Source organism: Zingiber officinale, chromosome 4A (assembly GCF_018446385.1).
Source record: "Zingiber officinale cultivar Zhangliang chromosome 4A, Zo_v1.1, whole genome shotgun sequence".
In the NCBI taxonomy this organism is placed as follows: domain Eukaryota; kingdom Viridiplantae; phylum Streptophyta; class Magnoliopsida; order Zingiberales; family Zingiberaceae; genus Zingiber; species Zingiber officinale.
Genome location: NC_055992.1, coordinates 137,050,945 through 137,077,119, shown reverse-complemented (window position 1 = coordinate 137,077,119; position 26,175 = coordinate 137,050,945). Strand labels below are relative to the sequence as shown.

Genomic DNA, 26,175 nt, shown 5'->3' with positions numbered 1-26,175 from the left:
AACCATCTACAAACTACCGAAGCATAAATGTATATACGCGGTGGTGAGTATAGGTAACTCGGCAGGTAAGATAGTCGTGGTCCATAAACAAACATGGAGATCACAAGTATACAGTCTCGGTAGGGAATAAAGAACACGATCATACTATCATAATCAATACATCCGAACATATCGGACCTACTAACCCGACATACACACTGTATAAACCACAACCGATATAATGATAGATACATACCCAATCGGGAAACAAACCGGATCTGCAACAGATATACCCGTGACACATGCGCAATATAAATACGACTACATATACATGTAAAATAAATGATATGTATGCAGATGGCAACCAAATGCAACAATCATATCTCAAACAAGTGCAATAACAACAATCACATGTACTAGGCATGTATGCAAATGCAGATGCACCGCGCATCAAACGCAGAATAATAACTGATGCTCCATGGTCACCCCCGACACCTCTCCGGACACACCCCGGTGTGGCCGAGAGGCTTGGGTCCGTGACAATCCTCCAGCCCACTATATAGTGGTCGAGGCGGACAATCCACTAGTAGTTATCTAGCTACATAAAGAGGGTCCCTGACTGCTCACAACGCAGATCTCACTAAACCTCGTGACCGGGTGGCACGACAGGACTAGCATCGCTCTAGCTACCACTACCCATGAGTGGCCGAGTGTGAACCAACTGATGACTCTCTCACCACAAGGGAGACAATGGTCATCGATGAATGAAATGAATGATATATATATATATATATAATCATCATCCACGAACACCCCAAACCTCATAAATACCTCCAACATGAGTATAATCGTGATACCTCCACGTATCCCACCAAACATATATACACACTACGTATAATCAACCAAAATCTCCAATAATCCCACCATATACATGTACATAAATACAATCAACATGTATCCTCCAGTAAAAACACAACAGACAGGTGTATATACCCCAAATATACAATCAACACAACTCCTCCAAAAGTACATGACAAATACGTATGTACACACCACATGTAAATGCACGGTCAACAAGATGACTCCTATAACACATACCGTCCTACGTACAATCCCCGTCATATACACAATCAGCATGATACTACAAACAACCTGTCAATCCCTACCATACATACTCTACACGTGTCAACATAACAGAGTAGATATCAAGAGTAGAGACTGTATATGATATAACTAGAAAACCTCAAAGATCAAGCATAAGTATCAAGCAGGAAAGCAACAAACGGATATGATATAAGGTACAATAGTCTAATCCATCACATAAAACCATGCACTAAGCTCAATAAAATCTACATAGAGTCAAGGAAGAAATACCCGCCTTAATCTGTCGATCGTGCTAAAAATAAATCCCACGTCGTGATGATCGTCTCATATCAAAGTCCTGCATCAATCAATATACATATATTTTATTTAGCTAAATTCGTATGAATTAAAATAGTTAAATAAAATCCCTACCCCACTAAAATAACTCCACTCAAATATGATCTCTGATCAATCCCCCAAATCAACACATCATTAAACCCAATAACAAATCCATCTCTTAATTACCAACCCACCACAATATCAATCCAATGATCCTAAGATTGATCACATAACAATCTACCTCAACCAATCATCATATCCACAATTCCAACCCAATGATCCAAACCAAAGTAGATGATAGGTCCATCCTTAAACTCCACTCTTTCTAAATCCAACCATAATCCACAATCATCACTAATCAAATCTCATCATGAATTAATCCAATTCAACTTAATTTAAATTCCTACAATCCATCACTACTAATCCAAACCAATGTAGAAATAAAATCACCTTAATTCTTAATCCACAATAATTCATCCAATCCACAAATCCCCAATCTAATATCACAATACTTAATATATCTAAGCAAGAACCAAAACCCTACAACCCATAAAAACCTAATTATGCAACATACTACTAAGAATCAGAAGTGCATCACTAAAATACACTCACCTTGAGATAGGGCAGCCAATTCCAGTACCTAATAGCGCTACACTCCACTGTCCGGAAACTACACAAGAACACCCACATACCAAATCCTCCAAGAATCAGTCCAGAACTAATCCATAAAATAGTACATTGCTAAACCCTAATAACCAGGATAATCCTTACCTTAATAGACCCTCATCTCCTCACCCGAGACCTCCACAACTTCAAGAAATGAAGAAGCCAATGCTCTGCCCAAAGAAATCTATCACTAGGCTGATTCGATGGTTTCCCCTAGTCCAAAACAGGAGGAACATCGCAATTAGAACCCCATAAACCAAAATCCTTGAATTTACAAGATTTCCCGATGATGCCTTACCTCAATCAGTCGCCTCCAGATGATGTCGCGCGATCCACTCCAGCTGGTGACAATCCGAACCACTCTCCTATGCACAGATCGTGAAGGAGAACCGAAAGGAATCGATCAGCCGGGAACGACGTGAATCAACTCCCCCGCCGTGCCCTAGACGCCGACCCACTGCCGACCGCGAACAAGAACGGCTGAAGAGTCGACAACTCAGACGGAGCTGGCTGGTACCGTCGAGATCCAACGACGCTTTCCCTCCGGCGGTGCGACAAAGACCGGATCGCGAGTGGAGAGCGCTCTCCGTCGGTGTCGGGTTGTCCACGCGCGAGAGAGAAAGGGGAAAGGAAGAGAGGAAGAAAGACTCCACGCCTCGGAAGGGAGAGGGGAGAGGGAGGCTCGGCCGGCGGTGGTTCAAATGGCGCCGGCGATCGCGAGCTCAACGTCGGCAGTGGAGATGAAGCGAGGAAGGTGGAGATCGTGCGAGAAAATGGGAATCGGCAGAGGAAAACAAAATTTTAGGGCTTAAGTTTTTAATTAAATACCTAGGTTAAATTAATTAAATCTTAGGTTAACTTCTTAATTAACTCCCAACTTAAATGAGTATACCAAACAGGTTCCGCTTAGCCCCACCGATTTATCCCCTCGAAACGAGTCATACAACCTCCATTAAAATCCAGAAAAATTTCTAAAAATTCCAATAAGATTATTTCTCCAATAACCTTATTATATAATTATCATTTGGGTGTCATATTTTACATTTGGTATTAGTGATACACTGATTCTCACTGTGGGTCATCTAATCAGTCTGGTAACTGATCAGTAACCAAACAGATTGGGAGAAGGAATAGAAGGGATCGGTCTGTGGACCGATCCACCTATGGCCTGATCGGTCCACAGACCGATCAGGGATCGCAACCAACTCTCTGTGAGAGTTGGGATCGGTCTGGGGACCGATCAGCGTAGGGCCTGATCGGTCCCCTGACCGATCAGATCTGCCCTGGACCGATCAGGGTAGAGCCTGATCGGTCCAGGTCTAGCCGTTGAGTCACAACGGCTAGAAATCTATGTCTTCTTCTTCGCAGGTTCATATAAATCAAGAGGTAAAGGAGGTGGACAAAGAAGATAGTACAGTAACTCTACACTTCTTCTTGCTTCTTGCTTCTGCGATCTGAGCTTTGCTGAGCTCTCCATTACTGAAGCTTCGTGTGAGCTTCCTTCGGCTGGGTCTCCAACTGAACAGTTGCTACTTCATCAACAGTCTACAAGAAGGCAATCAAACTGTAACACCCATAGGGTCCTTAGCAAAATTCTAGAATATTCTATCATGAATAAAGAATAAAGAAAAATATATATGCTTTAGTTGAATTTTTTTGCTCCTAGCCAAACACTTAAATAAATAAAATAGAAATAAAAATTCATAAGGTCTAGGACTTGAACTCTAGATCTCTCATTAGATACCTGAATAAGATAACCACTAGACCAAGAGAAATTATTGTTGGGAAAGAGAGGGAAACCATAATTAAATGTAAGAAGAAAAGGCTCTTCTCTTAGAAGGAGAAGTGAGAGTTGTCTTCTCCCTCTCTAATGAAGAGATGCTCTAGAATATTCCTTTCTTACTCACCAAGAAGGGATGTATCTAGACTTTTCTTAATGATGAAGAGAGTAAAATAAAGGAGGAAGAAAAATATATTTTTCCTTCCTCTCTCATGATGAATAAAAGGAAGAAATTAAAATGAGTTGGCATTTTTCTCATTCACTCTCTTACTCCTTCCTCCTTCACCGTGCCCCTTCTTCACCCATTTCTTCTTCTTGCCGAGACCAAGGAGCAAGGAAGCTTCCCCTCTCTAGGAAGGATCCACAACAAAAGGTTAAATCTCTAAGGAAAACAAGCGCAAGGATGTGAGTATCCCCTCACTGCAGTACAAGTAGCTTGGATTTTTAGAATGTTTTTCTCTTTCGAAACTCTAAAACTTTTCTTGAAAGAAGATGGTCAAGATAAAGAATAGGTAGTCACTTAGGGTTAACAAGTGATAAGAGATGCTTCATGTTATTAAAAAAAAAAAAAAAAAATTTAGAACTTGTTGCATGATTCGGCCAAGGATGGAAGAAAGGATCTAGAACAAGTTTTTCCTTGATCACATGCTTAAATTTCTACTCTATGATATATGAATTTCATATGTTGTTAGTTTAGTCTTCATTCTTCATGTTGTGAAGAAAAAAAAAGAGAAACCTATCTATATGGTTCGGCCAAATTGATTATAAGGCTTTAGGCCAAGAATTTTAGTTAGAAACCATACTAGTTGTACCTCTTTGTGATGTATGAATTTTTACATGTTTATAACTAAGGTTTTTATGCTTCATATGGAATGAAATGGTAGTAAACCCTACTGATATGGTTGGCCAAATTGAATAAATGGGTTAGGGTTTAAGTTTTTGAACTCAAATATGCTTAGAACATGAAGTACAATACCTTGTAGGCACTTAGATTAAATGGGCTTGTTATAAGTTTAAGTTTTATGCTTCTTATGGAATAAAATGATATGGAACTCTACTGATATGATTAGGCCAAATGAAAATAAAAGGGTTAGGGTTAGAGTTTTGAACTCAAATAGGCTTATTCATGAAGTATGGTTCCTTGTAAGTACTTGTACAATATTCTATAGGTACTTAGATTAAATGTGCATGCTACATGTTTAAGTTTCATGCTTCCTAAGGGATAAAAAGACATGAAACCCTACTGATATGTTTCGGCCAAATGAAAATAAAAGGGGTAGGGTTAGAGTTTTTGAACTCAAATAGGCTTATTCATGAAGGATGGTTCCTTGTAAGTACTTGTATAATGTTCTATAGGTACTTAGATTAAATGTGCATGCTACATGTTTAAGTTTTATGCTTCCTAAGGGATAAAAAGACATGAAACCCTACTGATATGTTTCGGCCAAATGAAAATAAAAGGGTTAGGGTTAGAGTTTTGAACTCAAATAGGCCTATTCATGAAGTATGGTTCCTTGTAGGTACTTGTACTATGCTCTATAGGAACTTAGATTAAATGTGCATGTTACATGTTTAAGTCTTATGCTTCTTATGGAGTAGAATGATATGAAATCCTACTGATATGTTTCGGCCAAATTGAAATAAATGGGTTAGAGTTAGAGTTTTGAACTCAAACATGCTTATTCATGAAGTACAATGCCTTGTATGTGCTTAGATCAAGTTTACATGCTATGTGGATAAGTTTTATGCTTCATATGGAACCAAATGATATAAGAACCCTACTGATATGTTTTGTCCAAATTGAGATAAATGGGTTAAGGTTAGAGTTTTGAACTCAAACATGCTTATTCATGAAGTATATTGCCTTGTATGTGCTTAGATCAAGTTTACATGCTATGTGGATAAGTTTTATGCTTCATATGGAACCAAATGATATAAGAACCCTACTGATATGTTTTGTCCAAATTGAGATAAATGGGTTAAGGTTAGAGTTTTGAACTCAAACATGCTTATTCATGAAGTATATTACCTTGTATGTGCTTAGATTAAGTTTTACATGTTATGTGGGTAAGTTCTATGCTTAATATGGAATGAAATGAGGATGAAACCTACTGATATGGTTCGGCCAAGATGGATAAATTGGGTTAGGAAAGAGTTTAAACCTAACCAAACATGCTTAGGCATTTTCATGATATGTAGTCTTTGATATATAAGTGGAGTAAGCTTTCATGCTTTATGATATGTTGCATTTCTATGTCTTATGATAAGATGTGCCATGTTTATGATATGACATGATAGACTTATGACATGATATGCCATGTTAATGATATGATATGCTAGACTCATGATATGATATGCCATGTTCATGATATGTATGCTAAGTTCATGAGATGATATGCCATGTTTGATGATATGAAAATGACATGTTATGCTTTATGTTATGATAAGAACATGTTATGTTTCATAATGCATGTATGAATGGCTTATGTAAGAAGAAAAGCCTAAAGAGTTGCTTCCCTTAAGCTGGGACCAAGAGCACTCTTCATGTTATGGAAAAGAGTTGCTTCCCTTAAGTTGGGATCAAGAGCACTCTTCATGCTATGGTAAAGAGATGCTTCCCTTAAGTTGGGATCAAGAGCTCTCTTAATGATATGACAAGAATTATGACATGTATGATATGATGAGATATGATATGCATGATATTTTACTTTGTATGGCTTGTACCAAGGGTGGGCTCCATAAGCGCCCCGGGGTCGACGGACTATGAACGGACCTCGTTAAGGGATAGGCTCCTCAGTATGCCCCTAGGTCGACGGACTATGAACGGACCTAGATCCCTAGTAGGTTCGGGGCTAGCTACCCTGTCCTAGGGATTGCGCGCATTTATGTTTACATGTGGTACAAGCCAGGGCTCTTCTCATGATGATGATGATATGATATTCAAGTATGTATGCTATATGTTTTGAAAGAAGCATGATGCATATGTGCATTCCATAATACATGTTTTAAAAATATACATATTGCATCTACATGTACATATTTATGAAATTATGTTTATGCACCCTTATGAACAGGTATGAGTTATGATACATGTTTACATGATATGATAGGCTTCATGATATGTGCTTATAGAATGTGATATGAATCATGATATACACTCACATGATAGACTTTGATATGTTATGCTCCTTATGTGATATGATATATTATGTTCTGCTTTCCCTCATGTTATGCTATGAGTTGTTATGGTTTTTACATGATAAGATATGTTCTATGTTATGACTCTCCATGCTATGTTATGCTATGCTATGTTTTCTACATGTTATGTTATGTTATGTGTTTTTCGGATTTATGGGTAGGCAAGGATCTCACTAAGCCTTTGGCTTATAGCTACACGTTTTCCTTGTACTGCAGATAAAGGCAAGGAATGGATTGTTTAAGGGGAGCAGAGCAGGAAAGGCAAGGAAGATGTGTGTGGAAGTGCTGGTGGATAGATCTATTTAAGTTTCTTTGAATTATCTAAGTTATGCATGTGAACAATGTTGGACCTATGCTTATGCTGATGATTTCAGCTAGTATTTCATACACTTATGATATGTTACTCATGTTAGAATAATGATGATATGATGATAATGTTCAGTATGCTTTGATTCACATGCCATGATAAGTAAACTAAATGCATATGATAAAAGAAAAAAAAATTTGAATAAGTTCTTCCGCTGCCATGAATCCATATGCATTAGTATAATTGATGTATATGTTTCAGTGACGTCCGTCCCTCCGGGGTGGCCTTAGTGCTACCTGGAAGGGCGGGCGTTACACAAACAAGTGTTTTTACATTCATATTGTTCTTGGCTTCTTGCTGTATTTCTTGTACTCTGATCTTGCTGTTGCAAGAGAGATTGTGGCGAGGTTTCTCCACCCAGAAGGAGTTTTTATTAGCCGGTTTTCCGGGGTCTCATCCACCGACGGATTGATAGGATTCGTCCACCTTACGGACACGCCGAGGAGTAGGAGTATCATCTCCGAACCTCGTTATATCATCGCGTTTGAGGTTTGATATTCTTGTTAGAGTGTATACTAAAAGTCTAGCTTTTGGTATAAACATTTATCTAGAAATAAGAATCACATTGGTCAAATGTCTACATTTATGATAAATGTAGTTGTTCAATTAATTTATATTGTAGATAACATGGTGTGTGGTGTCACACATAGAGGATCATGTTATCGGTACCTTATAAATTATAAACAGCAGCTCACGACCATAATGGAAAGGAACAAACCATTGGAAGGTCGTAGTGTAATTAGGTATTAGTTTATCTTAACTATATAATTACACTAGTACACTTAGAGTGTATTGAGTAGGACCATTAGAGGTCGTTTCTTTTATACTGACTTTATAAAGAAACAAAGACCTCAGTTATTATGGAAGTGTGTGCTCTTAATCCTAATATAATAACAAGCACATATATTTGATATTTATTTCTTTAATTTATCAATGGGTGAGATTTAGTTCGATGAATCAATAAGCCCGATGAGTTGGGAAATGATATTATTTATAGTGTGTGTTGTTGATTATAGAAGGAAACTGTGTCCTAGTAATCTAGGTTGAGAATGTCCCCAAGAGGAGCTCATAAGGATTGTCATGTTAAACCTTGCAGGTGGACTTAGTCCGACATGACAATGAAGTTGAGTGGTACTACTCTTGGAGCTAGATATTAATTAAGTGAGTTGTCAGTAACTTACTTAATTAGTGGACATTTGTTATCTTAAACACAGGGAGACTAACACACTCATAATAAGAAGGAGCCCAAAATGTAATTTGGGATTGGTGCGGTAGTTCAATAATAGTTCTCTAGTGGAATGAATTATTATTGATAAAATTAAGTTGTGTGTTCGGGGCGAACACGGGATGCTTAATTTTATCGGGAGACCAAAACCAATTCCTCCTCTCGGTCCCTATCGTAGCCTCTTATTTATAGAGTACTATACCCACCTATACCCACCTTCATACCCATGAGAAAGGGGCCGGCCAAGCTAGCTTGTGGTTCAAGCTAGGGCCGGCCAAGCCTTGGTTCATGGGTGGCCGGCCCTAGCTTGAACCCAAGCTTAGGTGGCCGGCCCCATTAAATTAAAAAAGAATTTTAATTTTAATTTTTATTATGTGGAAGATATAATTTTATTACAGAGAATTAAAATTAAAATATCTCTCTTTAAAAGATCTACAAAAAGATTAAAAGAAAGAGATTAGATCTCTTTCCTTATTTGTAGATTGGAAAGATATTTTATTTTTTCTCTCTGAATAATTATTCACATGTTGAAAATTAAAATTATAGAAATTTCTTTTTATCAACCATGAAGGGATTTTAAAAGGAAATTTTATTTTTTTAAATTTCCAAAGACAAAATAGGAAGTTTTAATTGTTGATTAAAATTATCCTATTTGCTCTAGATGAGGTGGCCGGCCACATACAATTAATTAGGAAAATTTATTTAATTTTTTCTTAATTAATTGTTGTCAAGGAAAGTTAAGGAAATTTTATTATAAATAAATTTCCTTATTTGCCAAAGCCAAGGAATATAAAAGAAGGGGTAGGGGTGCCTTCATGGTGAACAACCTCTATTATGTTTCTCCCTCTTTTCCTTGGGTGGTGGCCGGCCCTTCTCTTTCTTTCATCTCCTCTTGTTGGCTGAAACTTATCTTCTTGGTGGAGCTCTTATTTGTGGCCGGATCAAGGAAGGAGAAGAAGGAGAGAAGGCAAGTCTCGTCTCTAGCATCCCTTGGAGCATTGGTGATGGCCGAATTTCTTCATCCTTGAAATTTATTATGGCCGGCCATCATCATCCTCTTCCTTTCTTCCTCTTTTGTGGTGGCCGAAACTTATCTCTTGCTTGGAGTTCTTGTGGTGGCCGGATACTACTTGGAGAAGAAGAAGAAGAAGGAGAGAAAGCTTGTATCCCTTGGAGCTTGGTTGGTGTTTTGTTCTTCGTCCTTGGTGAAGCTTCTTTGTGTTGGCCGAACCTAGCTAGGAGAAGAAGAAGGTGCTTGGTGGTTTCTTATCTCGGAAGATCGTTGCCCACACAACGTCCGAGGTTAGAAGAGGAATACGGTAGAAGATCAAGAGGTTTTTCTACAAGGTATAACTAGTAATTTTTCTTTCCGCATCATACTAGTTATTTATGGAAATAATACCAAATACAAGAGGCTTACGGTTCTAGAATTTCGAATATGTTTGTCTATGTTGTGTTCTGTTGTTTTGGCGTTTCCTTGTGATTTGATTGTTCTTTTCGGTTAACCTAAAGTTATTTTAGGAAATTAAATATTAGCTTTCTATAAAAGGTTTTGTCTAGTCGGTGGTGGTTGCTCCCATATCCAAGAAGGCCATGTGCCTCGCCACGTCAGTACTGGGAACCAATTATGGAAATTAATATTTAATGGAGTTAATAACTTAAGGTGACTTGGGTCGAACGTGTTAAGTTCCGCAGGAGATCCAAGTCAAAACCTAAAAGAACAAATAGATTAAGTTTTGGATCAAACGTGTTAAGTTCCGCAGGCGATCCAAAATTTAATTTAAAAGAACACATGGTAGCTAGGAAAAGGTTCAGACCTTTGTACAAAATTTTTGTACAGTGGAACCTCTAGGCTTTCCGAGTAGCAACCAACAATTCTCCCGTTTCGTTTCTATCTTTTATTTCCGCTGCGCTAACTCAAATTGTAGGAAGAAACGAGAATTTGGGGTCGGCTATTCACAACCCCCCTCTCTAGCCGCATCCGAAGATCCTAACAATATATTTTATTTCAGAATTCATCGCTCTTTGCCAAGATACTGCATCTTTATCTTGGAGTGTTTCGTCATATGTCCGGGGATCAGGTTCATGTTACCAGGGATCAGGTCCGAAGACTCTCCCAAAAACATGAATCTTTCAGGTTGCCTCACAACCCTCCCACTATGATAAGGCACTGTCTGTGGTTGTATATCATTTGTGATACGTGTTGCAGTTTCTTGTGATATTTCATCTTGTACTGTTGGTACTAGACTAGACGTGTCCTCTCTAATTTCTTCAGGAATAATTTCACCCATGGGCTTGTGGTTCATTACATAATCTTCTTCTAAAAATCGAGCATTGGTGCTAACAATGATCTTCTGACTTTTAGGATTATAAAATAAACCACCTTTCGTTCCCTTAGGATATCTCATAAACAGACAAACTTCTGTGCGTGATTCCAACTTGTTAGTATCTCCCTTCAGCACATGTGTTGGACTACCCCATATCCGAATATGACTCAGACTAGGCTTACGCCCATTCCATAATTCCTTAGGAGTAGAGGGTACTGATTTAGAAGGTACCATATTCAGAATGTACACTGCTGTTTCCATAAAATATCTCCAAAATGAATTTAGTAATTCTGAATAACTCATCATCGATCTAACCATTTCCATAAGAGTCTTATTCTTTCGTTCTGCCACATCATTCTGTTGGGGTGTACCAGGTGCAGATAATTGAGATTGAATCCCAGCCTCTGATAAGTAATTCCTAAACTCTCAAAAGAGTTATTCGCCACTACGTTCAGACCGTAGTGTTTTGATACTTTTACCATGATGTTTCTCCACATCAGCCTTGTACTCTTTGAACTTATCAAAGCATTCAGACTTGCGGCACATCAAGTAAATGTACTCATACCTCGAATAGTCATTTATAAAAGAGACAAAATATTCGAAACCGCCTCTTGCCTGGATAGACATAGGACCATACAAATCAGAATGAACCAGTTCTAACACATCTTTGGCTCTATACCCCTTGGCCTTAAAAGGTCTCATGGTCATTTTACCTTCCAAGCATGATTCGCAAGTTGAAAAGTTTTCCAACACTAATGAACCTAAAAGTCCATCGGCTATTAACCTTTGAATCCTACTTAAGTTAATATGACCTAGCCTTAGATGCCAAAGATATGTTTGGTCAATTTCTGAAGGTTGCTTTCTCTTATTAGAATTATAAGATGTGTTATTAATTTTCATTTGTTGCATCGTGGAAGTTATTGGATTTGGAGTATACAAATTGCCAACCAACGTACCAGAATATATAACTTCCCTATTTTTCTTGATAACACCTTTGTTATCAAAATAGACAGAATATCCATCCTTGTATTGTTTAGAAATTGAAAGCAAGTTCTTTCTAAAACTTGGTACGTAAAGACAATTTCTCAATACCAATATTTTATTCCTATAAACATCTCCCACTACAACAACTGCTACTTTTGTGGCATTGCCCATGTAAACAGTGATTTCTCCTTCATGTAGTTGTCGGGTTTCTTGGAACTCCTGCAATGATTTGTAGACATGATCAGTGGTTCTTGTATCTACACACCAAGTATCGGTAGATAACACCACTAAACATGTTTCAACTACTAGAGAATAAGATATACCTATATTGTTCTCTTCCTATGAGGACAGTCTGCCTACAAATGTCCAGACTGCTTACAAATGAAGCACTTACCTTTCGGCTTATTCATTCCTTCTTTTAGTCCAGTACCTAGAGATCATACAGTCTTGTCTGTCAGCCCGATTCTAGTGTCCGAAGAGTTCCTTGAGATTGTACATCATGTCATGGCCAGTAGGCATGGTCTGATGCTGATGTTGCAGCACATTTGATATAAAACCAAATGTAACTCCGTGCCATCTTATCTACCTTGACTCATTTCCTATGATACTCAATCTCCTCTTCACTAGAATCACTATTAGGCACATTAGGGAAGACCTTTAATAGTACAAACTTATAGCCTTCAGCAGTTAGGATAATGTCCAGGTTTATTTTCCAATCTATGTAACTGGGACAAGTAAGTTTGTTCTCTTTCAGTATAATAGCCAGTGGGTTGAAAGACATCCTAAGAATCACAAAATAAACTTTTGGTCAAGACTCTAAATTTAGAATAATATTGATTCCTCATACAATATTATTTAAATTTACCAACACCTTAAAACACCGTGAATTTTGCATGTCATGTTAGTGTGGACGTATACAAATTCAACATTTGTAAGAGGAGGTTTTACCCATTAATTTTATTATCTTGTCATCCTAACTTTATGACAAATAAAATTAATAGTTGGTTTTCCTTTGGTCACACAAATAATAGCAGTGACTCCGTTGGACAAGATACTATTAAATACGCCTAAATGCATACCATTACTTGATACTTAGTCCATTAAATAGAATTGTGTCCCTTCAGTTGGAGAAGATCACACACATCCTAAATAATTTCCTATAATCATCCATAAAGGAAATTTGATCTAGTGATCCGCAAACAAATTCATCCGTTATGGAAGGAGGCACTCAGAGCCAACACGTAAGTTTGTTGCATTACTTACAAACCAGTAATGGAGACCGTAGAATTTATTTAAAATCCCTCTCCCACTTAGTTATTTAAGGTGAGGATTTTTTTTTCATGCAAGAACACATCACATGCACACACACATCACAAAAAATAAAAGCAATAAATATGGAAATTAATTTTCCAAACATTATGACTTCTTCCATTACTGTCCTCCGTGTGCTGCCAGCCCTAGGGTTCATGTCGTCGGGTCCACCGAGCTTCCTTTTCTGCAGCGCTTCTAGTCCTCCAATAGGACTACGCCTTGCAAGGATACGATCCATGACAAAATATAATTTTACATATATCGATCCTATATTCCACAAGGGAATGTACATGAAGTCTAGATCAAACAAAAATGTAAAATTCTTGGGCTAATACAGCTCCTGTTGTATTTAATAAATACAATCATGCACACACATATAATGACCTTGACATGTCCAAGGGTCCAATCACATACAATCACATTAAGCCATAATAGTTGGAGCCTGCAACCACAGAGTTAGCATATCCTATTATTATCCTGCCTAAAATATGTATGACATGTGCATAATTAAACTGAAAACCAAATACACAGAGGCAAACTCTAGCTCTGATACCAATTATATTGTTGGTTTCTACTCGAAATATCGTATCGGTTCCCCTGTACAAAAATTTTGTACAAGTTCTGAACCATTCCTAACAACCTATTGTGTTCTTTAGAAATTAAATTTGGAATCACAAGCAGAACTTAACATTATTGATTCCAAATTCAACTTATTTGTTCTTAGAGGTTTAGACTTGGATCGTAAATGATGCTTAACATTATTAATCCAAATCCACCCATGTTACAAATTCGATTAAATATTTATTTCAGAGATTGGCTTCCAGGTTAAACATGGCGAGGCACGAGGCCTTCTTGGGTATGAGATCATCCACCACTTCCTAGACAAAGTCATTCAACGAAATTCAATATTTAATCTCCTTATAGTAACCCTAGGTTTAACCAAAAAGAACAATCGAATTACAAGTTCGAAAAACAAAATAAACACAAAATTGAAAACATTAATATGATAGCCTAGATTCATTAGCCTCTTGTGTTTGGTATTTCAAGATCTAAACAAAAGGATGAACTAGTTATGATGCAGAAATTAATAACTAGTTATACCTTTTGTAGTTTATAGACCTCACGATCTTCTGCCGTATTCCTCTTCTTATCTCGGACGTCGTATGAGCGACGATCTACTGAGACGAGAATCCACCCAAGCCTCCTCCTTCTCCAAGCAAGTTTCGGCCAATAACAAACTCCTTGAGTTGAAGAACTTTGGCCACCAACCAAGCTCTAAGGGATGCTAAGAAACTATGCCTCCTATCTCTCCTTCTTCCTCTAGCAAGATCCGGCCACCAACCAAGCTCCTTGAGATGAAGATGTCGCCGACCACCAAGGAAGAAAAATAGGAGAAGGAGAAAAGATGAGGGCCGACCACCATCAAGTAAGAGAGGAATAATAGATGATATGTTATGAGGTGAGGCACCTCTACCCTCTCTTTTATATTCCTTGGTCTTGGCAAATAAGGAAAGTTTTATAATTAAAACTTCCTTATATTCCTTGCCAATGTCTAAGAAGGACAATTTAATTAAAAATTTCCTTATAAACCTTTCAATGGCCGGCCACATCATCTCCTCCAAACAAGGAAAGTTTTAAACACAAAATTAAAACTTCCTAATTTGTTTCCGGAAATTTTTAAAATAAAAATTTCTCTTTTAAAAATTCCTTTCATGGTTGGTTATAAAAGGAAACTTTTATAAATTAAAATCTCTCTATTAAAACATGTGGATGATTACAAAAATGAAAGTTTTCTCCAAAATTAAAATCTTTCTTTTAACTACAAATAAGGTAAGATATTAAACTTTTCTCTTAATCTTTTGTAGAAACTATAAAAGGAAAGATTTAATTTTAAAACTCTCTTTTAAATCATGGCTTCCACATAAGAAAATATTTTTAAAAAAAATAAAATCCTTTTAATTTTATTGTGGTCGGCCACCAACTTGGGCTCCAAGTTAGGGCCAGCCACACTTCAACCCATCCAAGGCTTTGTTTTGGCCGGCCCTTACTTGGGCTCCAAGCTTGGCTTGGTCGGTCACCTTAGGATGGGTAAGAAGGTGGGTATGATTGGGTATAAGACTTTATAAATAAGAGGCTACGACAAGGACCGAGAGGAGGAATTGGTTTTGGTCTCTCGATGAACTTGAGCTTCCCGTGTTCACCTCGAACACTCAACTCGAGTTCAACAAAAATAACTCATACCACTAAAGAGTTATTATTGAACTACCGCACAAATCCCATATTACTATATGGGCCCTTTCATATCATGAGTGTGTTAGTCTCCCTGTGTTTAAGATATCAAATGTCCACTAATTAAATGAGTTACTGACAACTCACTTAATTAATATCTAGCTCCAAGAGTAGTACCACTTAACCTTTTTGTCATGTCGGACTAAGTCCACCTGCAGGGTTATGAGCTCCTCTTGGGGACATAATCAACCTAGATTCCTAGGACACAGTTTCCTTCAATAATCAACAACACACACTATAAGTAATATTACTTTCAAACTTATCAGGCCTATTGATTTATCGAGCTAAATCACACCATTTGATTAATTAAAGAAATAAATACTAAATATATGTGCTTGTTATTATATCAAGATTAAGAGCACACACTTCCATAATAATAAAGATCTTGTTCTTTTATGCAGTCAGTAAAAAAAGAAACTACCTTAAATGGTCCTTCTCAATACACTTAGAGTGTACTAATGTAATTTCATAGTCAAGATAAACTAATACCAAATTACACTACAACTATTCCAATGGTTTGTTCCTATCCATCTTAGTCGTGAGCAACTATTTATAATTTATAAAGAACTGATAATATGATATTCTGTGTGTGGCACCACACATCATGTTATCTACAATATAAATTAATTGAACAACTACACTTAGTATATAAATGTAGACAATTGACCAATGTGATTCTTTTATTTCAAAATAAATGTTTACAAAAAACTAGGCATTTAGTATACACTCTAACAATCTCCCACTTAAACTAAAAGACTATGTTGTCATAAACGTTGTCATACATCTGATTCCCAACCCCTCAACATGCCCATCAAAAGCTCTTGCCTTAAGGGCCTTAGTGAAAGGATCCAGGTTATCTCCTGATGCAATCTAGGCGACAACAACTTCTCCTCGTTATACGAAGTCTCGTATTGGGTGGTACTTGCGCTGTATGTGTTTACTTACCTTATGGGCTCGTTGTTCCTTCGAGTTTACTACTGCACCACTTATTATTACAATATACTGTAATAATTTTGGGCAAACCAGGAATCACATTTAAGTCCATCATGATGTTTCTGAGCCATACAGCTTCTATGGCTGCCTCAGAGGCTACATATACTCAGCTTCCATAGTGGAGTCCGGAAAAGCACCTATGCTTAACACTTCTCCATAATTATGGCTCACCTCCTAAAGTAAACACAAAACCCTGAGGTTAACTTACTATTATCCCTATCAGATTAGAATTCTAAATCCGTGTAATCCACAGGGAGCAAATCATCTGCCTTGTAAGCTTGCATATAATCTCTAGACCTTTTCAGGTACTTTAATATTTGCTTTACGATAGTCCACTGTCCCGGTCCTGGATTACTTTGATATCTACTAACCTTGCCCACGGTAAAACAGATATCCGGTCTCGTGCATAACATAACATATATTAGGCTTCCGACAGTCGAAGCATAAGGAACTGCCTTCATGTCCTCTATCTCCTTTGATGTCTTCGGAGACATCTCTTTAGATAAAGCTACTCAATGTCTAAAAGGTAGAAAACCTTTCTTGGAGTCTTGCATGCTAAAACGAGCTAGGATTGTATCAATATATGAAGCTTGGGATAAGCACATCATTCTTTTCTTGCGATCTCTTATTACTTTGATCCCAAAAATATGTGTGCATTCTCCCAAGTCCTTCATATCAAATTGCTTGGACAACCATACCCTTACTTCCGACAACACTTTGATATTGTTTCCAACTAACAAATGTCATCTGCGTATAATACAAGAAATACCACCACGTTTCCATCACACTTCTTGTATAGACAAGACCCATCCGGATACTGAATAAATCCATACGACATGAATACTTCATTAAAACGGATGTTCCAAGACCTTGTAGCTTGCTCCAGTCCATAAATAGACCAATTTAGCTTGCACACTAGATGTTCTTTGCCTTTTTCAATGAACCCCTCTGGTTGCTTCATATGGATGTTTTCTTCAAGACTTCCATTATGGAAAGTTGTCTTGACATCCATAAAAGGAATGCACATGTATCTAGATCAAAAATAAAATCCTAATAAAACTAAATACAGCTCCTGCTGTATTTTAATACAATCATGCACACACATATAAATTGCCCTTGACATGTTCAAGGGTCCAATCACACACATAATTAACTAAAAGTCATAATAGTTGGATCCTGCATCCACAAAGTTAGCACATCCTACTATTATCCTGCCTAAATTATGTATGACATGTGCATAATTAAACTAAATACCAAATACACAGAGGCAAAACCCTAGCTCTGATACCAATTGTTGGTTGCTACTCGAAAAACCTATAGGTTCCACTGTACAAAAATTTTGTACAAAGGTCTGAACCTTTTCCTAGCTACCATGTGTTCTTTTAAATTAAATTTTGGATCGCCTGCGGAACTTAACACGTTTGATCCAAAACTTAATCTATTTGTTCTTTTAGGTTTTGACTTGGATCTCCTGCGGAACTTAACACGTTCGACCCAAGTCTCCTTAAGTTATTAATTCCATTAAATATTAATTTCCATAATTGGTTCCCAGTACTGACGTGGCGAGGCACATGGCCTTCTTGGATATGGGAGCAACCACCACCGACTAGACAAAACCTTTAATAGAAAGCTAATATTTAATTTCCTAAAATAACTTTAGGTTAACCAAAGAGAACAATCAAATCACAAGGAAAAGAAAGAAAACAAAAGAACACAACATCGAAAAACATATTCGAAATACTAGAACGTAAGCCTCTTGTATTTGGTATTATTTCCATAAATAACTAGCATGATGCGGAAATAAAAATTACTAGTTATACCTTGTAGAAAAACCTCTTGATCTTCTACCGTATTCCTCTTCTAATCTCGGACATTGTGTGGGCAACGATCTTCCGAGACGAGAAACCACCAATCACCTTCTTCTCCTCCTAGCTAGGTTCGGCCAACAAAGAGGAAGCTTCACCAAGGAAGAAAATCAAAATACTAACCAAGCTCCAAGAGATGCTAGCTTTCTCTCTTTCTTCTTCTTCTTCTCCGAGTAGTATCCGGCCACCACAAGAGCTCCAATGGAAGAGTAGGGTTCGACCACCACAAGAGGAAGAAAGGGAGAGGTTGGCCGGCCACACCAAGGAACAAAAGAGGGAGAGAAATAATAGATATTGTGTCTCATGAAGGCACCCCTACCCCTTCTTTTATATTCCTTGGCCTAGGCAAATTAGGAAATTTAATTACCATAAAATTTCCTCAATTTCCTTGACATGATTTTATTGAGAAAAATAAAATAAAATTTCCCAAATTAAAACCAATGGCCGGCCACATCATTGGAGAACAAATTGGACAAGTTTTAATCAACAATTAAAACTTCCTAATTTGTTTCCGGAAATTTTAAAAAATAAAATTTCTCTTTAAAATCTCTTCATGGTTGATAAAAGGAAATTTCTATAATTTTAATTGTATCAACATGTGAATAATTTTTAAAGAGAAAATAAAACATCTCTCCAATCTACAAATAAGAAAAGAGATCTAATCTCTTTCTTTAATCTTTTGTAGATCTTTTACAAGAGAGATATTTTAATTTTAATTCTCTTTAATAAATTATTTCTTCCACATAATAAAAATTAAAATTAAAATCCCTTTTAAATCTAATTTGGCCGGCCCCCACTAGCTTGGGTTCAAGCTAGGGCCGGCCACCCAATTCCTAGGCCGGCCCTAGCTTGTTCCCAAGCTAGCTTGGCCGGCCCCTATTGGGTGGGTTTAGAAGGTGGGTATAGGTGGGTATAGAACTCTATAAATAAGAAACTACGATATGGACCGAGAGGAGGAGTTGGTTTTGGTCTCCTGATAAAATTAAGCATCCCGTGTTCGCACCGAACACACAACTTAATTTTATCAATGATAATTCATTCCACTAGAGAACTATCATTGAACTACCGCACCAATCCCAAATTACATTTTTGGGCTCCTTCTTATTATGAGTGTGTTAGTCTCCCTGTTTTTAAGATATCGAATGTCCACTAATTAAGTGAGTTACTGACAACTCATTTAATTAATATCTAAGTCCAAGAGTAGTACCACTCAACCTTATTGTCATGTCGGACTAAGTCCACCTGCAGGGTTTAACATGACAATCTTTATGAGCTCCTCTTGAGGACATTATCAACCTAGTATCTCTAGGACACAGTTTCCTTCTATAATCAACAACACACACTATAAGTGATATCATTTCCCAACTTATCGAGTTTATTGATTCAACGAACTAAATCTCACCCATTGATAAATTAAAGAAATAAATATCAAATATATGTGCTTGTTATTATATTAGGATTAAGAGCACACACTTCCATAATAACTGAGGTCTTTGTTCCTTTATAAAGTCAGTATAAAAGAAACGACCTCAAATGGTCCTACTCAATACACTCTGAGTGTACTAGTGTAATTATATAGTCAAGATAAACTAATACCTAATTACACTACGACCTTCTAATGGTTTGTTCCTTTTCCATTTTGGTCGTGAGCTACTGTTTATAATTTATAAGGTACTGATAACATCATCTTCTGTATGTGACACCACATACTATGTTATCTACAATATAAATTAAATGAACAACTACAAACAAATGTAGACAATTAGACCAAATGTGATTCTTTATTCATAATAAATGTTTACAAAGATTAGGCTTTCAGTATACACTCCAACAAACACTTCTAAACATGCTTCAACTACTAGAGAATAAGATATATACGAGGACAGTCCGCCTACAAATGTCCAGACTGCTTACAAATGATGCACTTGTCTTTCGGCTTCTTCATTCCTGCTTTAGTCCAGTACCTAGAGATCATATAGTCTTGCCTGTCAGCCAGATTCTAGTGTCCAAAGAGTTCCTTGAGATTGTACATCATGTCATGGCCAGTAAGCATGGTCTGATGCTGATGTTGCAACACATTTGATATAAAACCAAATGTAACTCCGCGCCATCTTATCTGCCTTGACCCATTTCCTATGATACTCAATCTCCTCTTCACTAGAATCGCTATTAGGCACATTAGTGCAAACCTCTAATAGTACAAACTTATAGCCTTCAGTAGTTAGGACAATATCCAGGTTTCTTTTCCAATCTATGTAATTGAGACCAGTAAGTTTGTTCTCTTTCAAAATAATAGCCAGTGGGTTGAAAGACATCCTAAAAATCACAAAATAAACTTTTGGTCAAGACTCTAAATTTAGAATAATATTGATTCCTCAAACAATATTATTTAAATTTATCAACACCTCAAAACACCGTGAATGTTGCATGCCACGTTAGTGTGGACGTATACAAATTCAACATTTGTAAGAGGAGGTTTTACCCATTAATTTTATTATCTCGTCATCCTAACTTTATGACAAATAAAATTAATAGTTGATTTTTCTTTGGTCACACAAATAATAGCAGTAACTCCGTTGGGCAGGATATTATTAAATGCACCTAAGTGTATACCATTACTTGATACTTAGTCCATTAAATAGAAGTGTGCCCCTTCAGTTGGAGAAGATCACACACATCCTAAATAATTTCCTATAATCATCCATAAAGGAAGTTTGATCTAGTGATCCACAAACAAATTCATCTGTTGTGGAGGGAGGCACTCAGAGCCAACACGCAAGTTTGTTGTATCACTTACAAACTAGTAATGGAGACCGTGGAATTTATTTAAAATCCCTCTCCCACTTAATTATTTAAGGTGAGGATTTTTTTTTCATGCAAGCACACACACATCACAGTAAATAAAAGCAATAAATATGAAAATTAATTTTTTTAAACTATTATGGCTTCTTCCATTATTGTCCTCCGTGTGCTGCCAGCCCTAGAGTTCATGTCGTCGGGTCCATCGAGCTCCCTTTCTGTTGTGCTTCTGGTCCTCCAATAGTACCACGCCTTGCAAGGATACGATCCGCGACAAAAATAGAATTTTACATATATCGATCCTATATTCCACAAGGGAATGTACATGAAGTCTAGATCAAACAAAAATGTAAAATCCTAGGGCTAATACAGCTCCTGCTGTATTTAATAAATACAATCATGCACACACATAAAATGTCACGCTCCAGGTAGTCCCTGTTAAAAGAAATTTCGGCAGCGTCTCCCTCATACAGGTGACAATATGAAACTTCGTACAATGCCCTCAGGGCCACATATACCTCGGCCAATACGGTGGGAACAATATGTATAACATAAAAGTACAATATGCAAGCATCCACATAGTTTAATAGTAACAACTAAACTAAAGCAAAGATAAGGAAATCATCGCAAAAATCCTACTCAACTACACCCATAAAACACAAATCTGATATCCTACTCAACTACACCCATAAAATATAAAACCGATATCCTACTCAACTACACCCATAAAACACAAATCACCAGTATACATCCAAATGAAAATCCATCGAGAATAAGGAAACGTACAAGATCCAAATGCCAAAAGATATACAAGTCTGAAAATATAGTCTAAGATAATAAGAAAAAAAAATGTAGGAACTCATCGCGACGCGCAGTGGTGGGGGACTAGCGACTGGAACCTCCTGAATAGCCTCAACCTGAAAATAGTAATAACGGGGTGTGAGTCCAACACTCAACGGATACCTAGTTGACATGCATAGTAAATAATAACCAGTCGTAATAAATATACGTACAGTCTCCTGGATATAACATATGGAAAGTGTAAAACTGTAAGGTAAGGAGTAACTGTACTAACCAGAATCTGGGTATAGGAATATCAAGGCCGTCAGACCCAGAGTATCATAAATCCTGTATTCATGTCAAACAAATGCATCCATCCAATATGCAGCAAACAAAGTGCAACAAACACAAGCAATAAATGCATCATGCATATGATGCCAATGACATGTCCTGGTCACCCCTGACGCCAGTCAGCCATCTCACACACGATGGTGAGACCGAGTGGGTAGGGTTGTGACAACCATGCACTCTGTTGTCGCTGCTCCTGATGAGTGACCGAGTGGACAGGATGCTGTCGGAGTACACCTATCCTCCTACCCCAAATCATAAGTGGGGGAGCGCAATGCTCTCATCTCCCTGAGATAATCCAGAGGAGGGATCCCTGCCGGCTACCACGCTGCGTCACACTACCCATGAGCGGACCAACGGAGCCAAACAGAGCAAATTTGTCTGCCGGCTACCACGCTACATCACACCACCCAAAAGTAGACCAACAGAGCCTAACAGAGCATAAATGCCACACACCCTGCCTGATATACCACTAACCCATGAGTGGTTGTGTGTGCAGATCCATGTAACTGGCAATGCGCTCAACAATAATGGAGCTGTCAATCGCTCATCATGCAATCATGCAAGATGGTGCATGCCACTAAGCATAGAAATATCCTGATCATATCTACCTCCATAAAAATGTGTACCAACAATAAATTGATCAAATAAATCGATCTAGGTACACAGGTCAGGTATGGTATCTAACCAGTCCGATATATCATAAAGCATGACATGTCACTACCTCTAAAAACATAAGTAGTAAACAGGGCATGAATGCTAAACAAGTAACAAACAAAACATGCTTAGAAAACAAATAGTGGCATGTCGATGCAGATATAAACATATTTAGTATTACTTGTTAAAATATACTAAACATATCAACAAGACATATCAAAATAGATAGGTCAAGGTACCCGCCTCCAATAGAAAAGTCCAATCCAGTCAAAATCCAACGTCGAGATGCTCGTCTTGAATCAGAGTCCTGCATCAAACATTATATAAATATTTTATTTAGCTAAATTCATAAGAATAGCTAAATAAAATCCCTAAGACTATATTAGGGTAAAACCCTAATCAACACAAACATCAATCTACCTAATTAAATCTAACGGTTAATTAGGGTTAGTTACCTAATCCTTAATTACCTATTAGATTAGAAATCCAAGCCTAAATTAATCTACACATAAACAACTAATTATAACCTTTAATTTAAAACATGATCTACCACATGTTCTAAACTAAATTCAATTCAAACATAAATCAACACATAACCCTAATTCAAATCTATCATCACAAGATTCCAACCAACATATAATCTACAACATGTATCAACTATCTATAATAATCAAATTACACTATGATCTACAACTAAGATCAAAAACCCAATACCTCACCTTAATTTCTAACACTGTTACTGCTGGATGGATTTGCTGCCAGAACTAGAAAGTCCACAGAACAACCTTTCTTGTTGGAATCCTTCACTGAACAAAACAAAATGAGATCCGGCAAGAAGATCACAAATCAAACAATACCTAATTCCAGAAACCATTTGTGTACCTTACCTCTCCTTCGGTGATGGCAGCAAGAAATCAAAAACTGGTGGTTAGAAAACAATTGCTGCTGGAACCTCGTGGTTTCTGTGGCAGCAGCGCAGATGATCGCCAATGTCAGATCAGCAAGCACCAAGAACTAGGGCACGATGGAAATCAAAAGAGGTAGATAATTGAGGCTAGCTCACCCTTGGATCCCCGAACACTTTCTCACGTCGGCGATCTAGGGCACAGTTGAGGTGGAAACTCGGCGTCGGCGATCAAGCTCGCAGCTATCGGCGTCGGAGCTCCATGGTCGGCGATCTAGGGTAGAGTGGAGGCGCTCAGTGATGAAGATGAAAGAGCTCAAGCCCCCGGTGGCCGGTGATCGGCTAGCGCCGCTAGAGCCCGAGACGAGGAGATAGAATCGGGAGGGGAGATAACGTAGGCTAGGGCACGCAAGGAGAGGAATCGGCTCGAGGCTTCCTTGGTCACTGCCTTATACCCGAGGAAGGAGAAGCGGCGCGGTTGCGGCGCCATCGGGTGAACGGCGTCGGCGCGTCCGTTGGGGAAGAGAAGAGAAACAGCGACGGTGAGCGACGGGTGAGGTGCGGGTTTGGCGGGGAAAAGGAAATAAAAGGAAAAGAAAAAGAAAACAAAAAGAAAACAAAACTTTTCCTCGTTTAAATGGGGTAGCCTAAACAAGCTTTCCCGATGCCCAATATTTTTTCCCCGTAAATTCGTCATACGAGCTCCTAAAAATTCCCGAACAAATCCTAAAAATTCTGGAAAATTCTCTTATGCTTATTCGTCCTTTTTCGATATTTTACATAAAATGCCCTTGACATGTCCAAGGGTCCAATCACATACAATCACATTAAGCCATGATAGTTGGAGCCTGCAACCACAGAGTTAGCATATCCTACTATTATCCAGCCTAAAATATGTATGACATGTGCATAATTAAACTGAAAACTAAACACATAGAGGCAAGCCCTAGCTCTGATACCAATTGTTGGTTGCTACTCGGAATATCGTACCGGTTCCCCTGTACAAAAATTTTGTACAAGTCCTGAACCATTCCTAACAACCTATTATGTTCTTTAGAAATTAAATTTAGAATCGCAAACAAAACTTAACATTATTGATTCCAAAGTCAACTTATCTATTCTTAGAGGTTTAGACTTGGATCGCAAACGATGCTTAACATTATTGATCTAAATCCACCCATGTTACAAATTCGATTAAATATTTATTTCAGAGATTGACTTCCAAGATAAACATGGCGAGACACTAGGCCTTCTTCGATATGGGATCATCCACCACTTCCTAGACATAGCTTTTCAATGAAATTCAATATTTAATCTCCTTATAGTAACCCTAGGTTTAACCAAAAAGAACAATCGAATCACAAGTTCGAAAAACAAAAGAAACACAAAATCAAAAATATTAATTCGATAGCCTAGATTCATTAGCCTCTTGTGTTTGGTATTTCAAGATCTAAACAAAAGGATGAACTAGTTATGATACGGAAACTAATAACAAGTTATACCTTTTGTAGCTTATAGACCTCACGATCTTCTGCCGTATTCCTCTTCTTATCTCGGACGTCGTGTGGGTGACGATCTACCGAGACGAGAATCCACCCAAGCCTCCTTCTCCAAGCAAGTTTTGGCCAACAACAAACTCCTTGAGTTGAAGAACTTCGGCCACCAACCAAGCTTCAAGGGATGCTAAGAAACAATACCTCCTATCTCTTCTTCTTCCTCTAGCAAGATCCAGCCACCAACCAAGCTCCTTGAGATGAAGATGCCGCCGGCCACCAAGGAAGAAGAATAGGAGAAGGAGAAAAGATGAGGGTCGGTCACCACCAAGGAAGAGAGGAACAATAGATGATATGTTATGAGGTGAGGCACTTCTACCCTCTCTTTTATATTCCTTGGTCTTGGCAAATAAGGAAATTTTATAATTAAAACTTCCTTAATTATATTCCTTGCCAATGTCTAAGAAGGAAAATTTAATTAAAAATTTCCTTATAAACCTTTCAATGGCCGGCCACATCATCTCCTCCAAACAAGGAAAGTTTTAAACACAAAATCAAAACTTCCTAATTTGTTTCCGGAAATTTTTAAAATAAAAATTTCTATTTTAAAAATTCCCTTCATGGTTGGTTATAAAAGGAAACTTTTATAAATTAAAATCTCTCTATTAAAATATGTGGATGATTACAAAAAGGAAAGTTTTCTCCAAAATTAAAATCTTTCTTTTAACTACAAATAAGGAAAGATATTAAACCTTTCTCTTAATCTTTTGTAGAAACTATAAAAGGAA

The 26,175-nt window shown here is 37.6% G+C and overlaps 1 long non-coding RNA gene across 1 annotated transcript; it reads right to left on the bottom strand.

Annotated features, from left to right (window-relative positions):
* Nucleotides 1-952: 952 nt before the first annotated feature.
* Nucleotides 953-2,856, bottom strand: LOC121973712. Its single transcript, XR_006109724.1, has 4 exons — nucleotides 2,366-2,856; nucleotides 2,173-2,280; nucleotides 2,014-2,071; nucleotides 953-1,420 (listed from the first exon to the last, which is right to left on the bottom strand). It is a non-coding gene; the product is annotated as an uncharacterized LOC121973712 (long non-coding RNA).
* Between the last annotated feature and the right edge of the window lie 23,319 nt (nucleotides 2,857-26,175).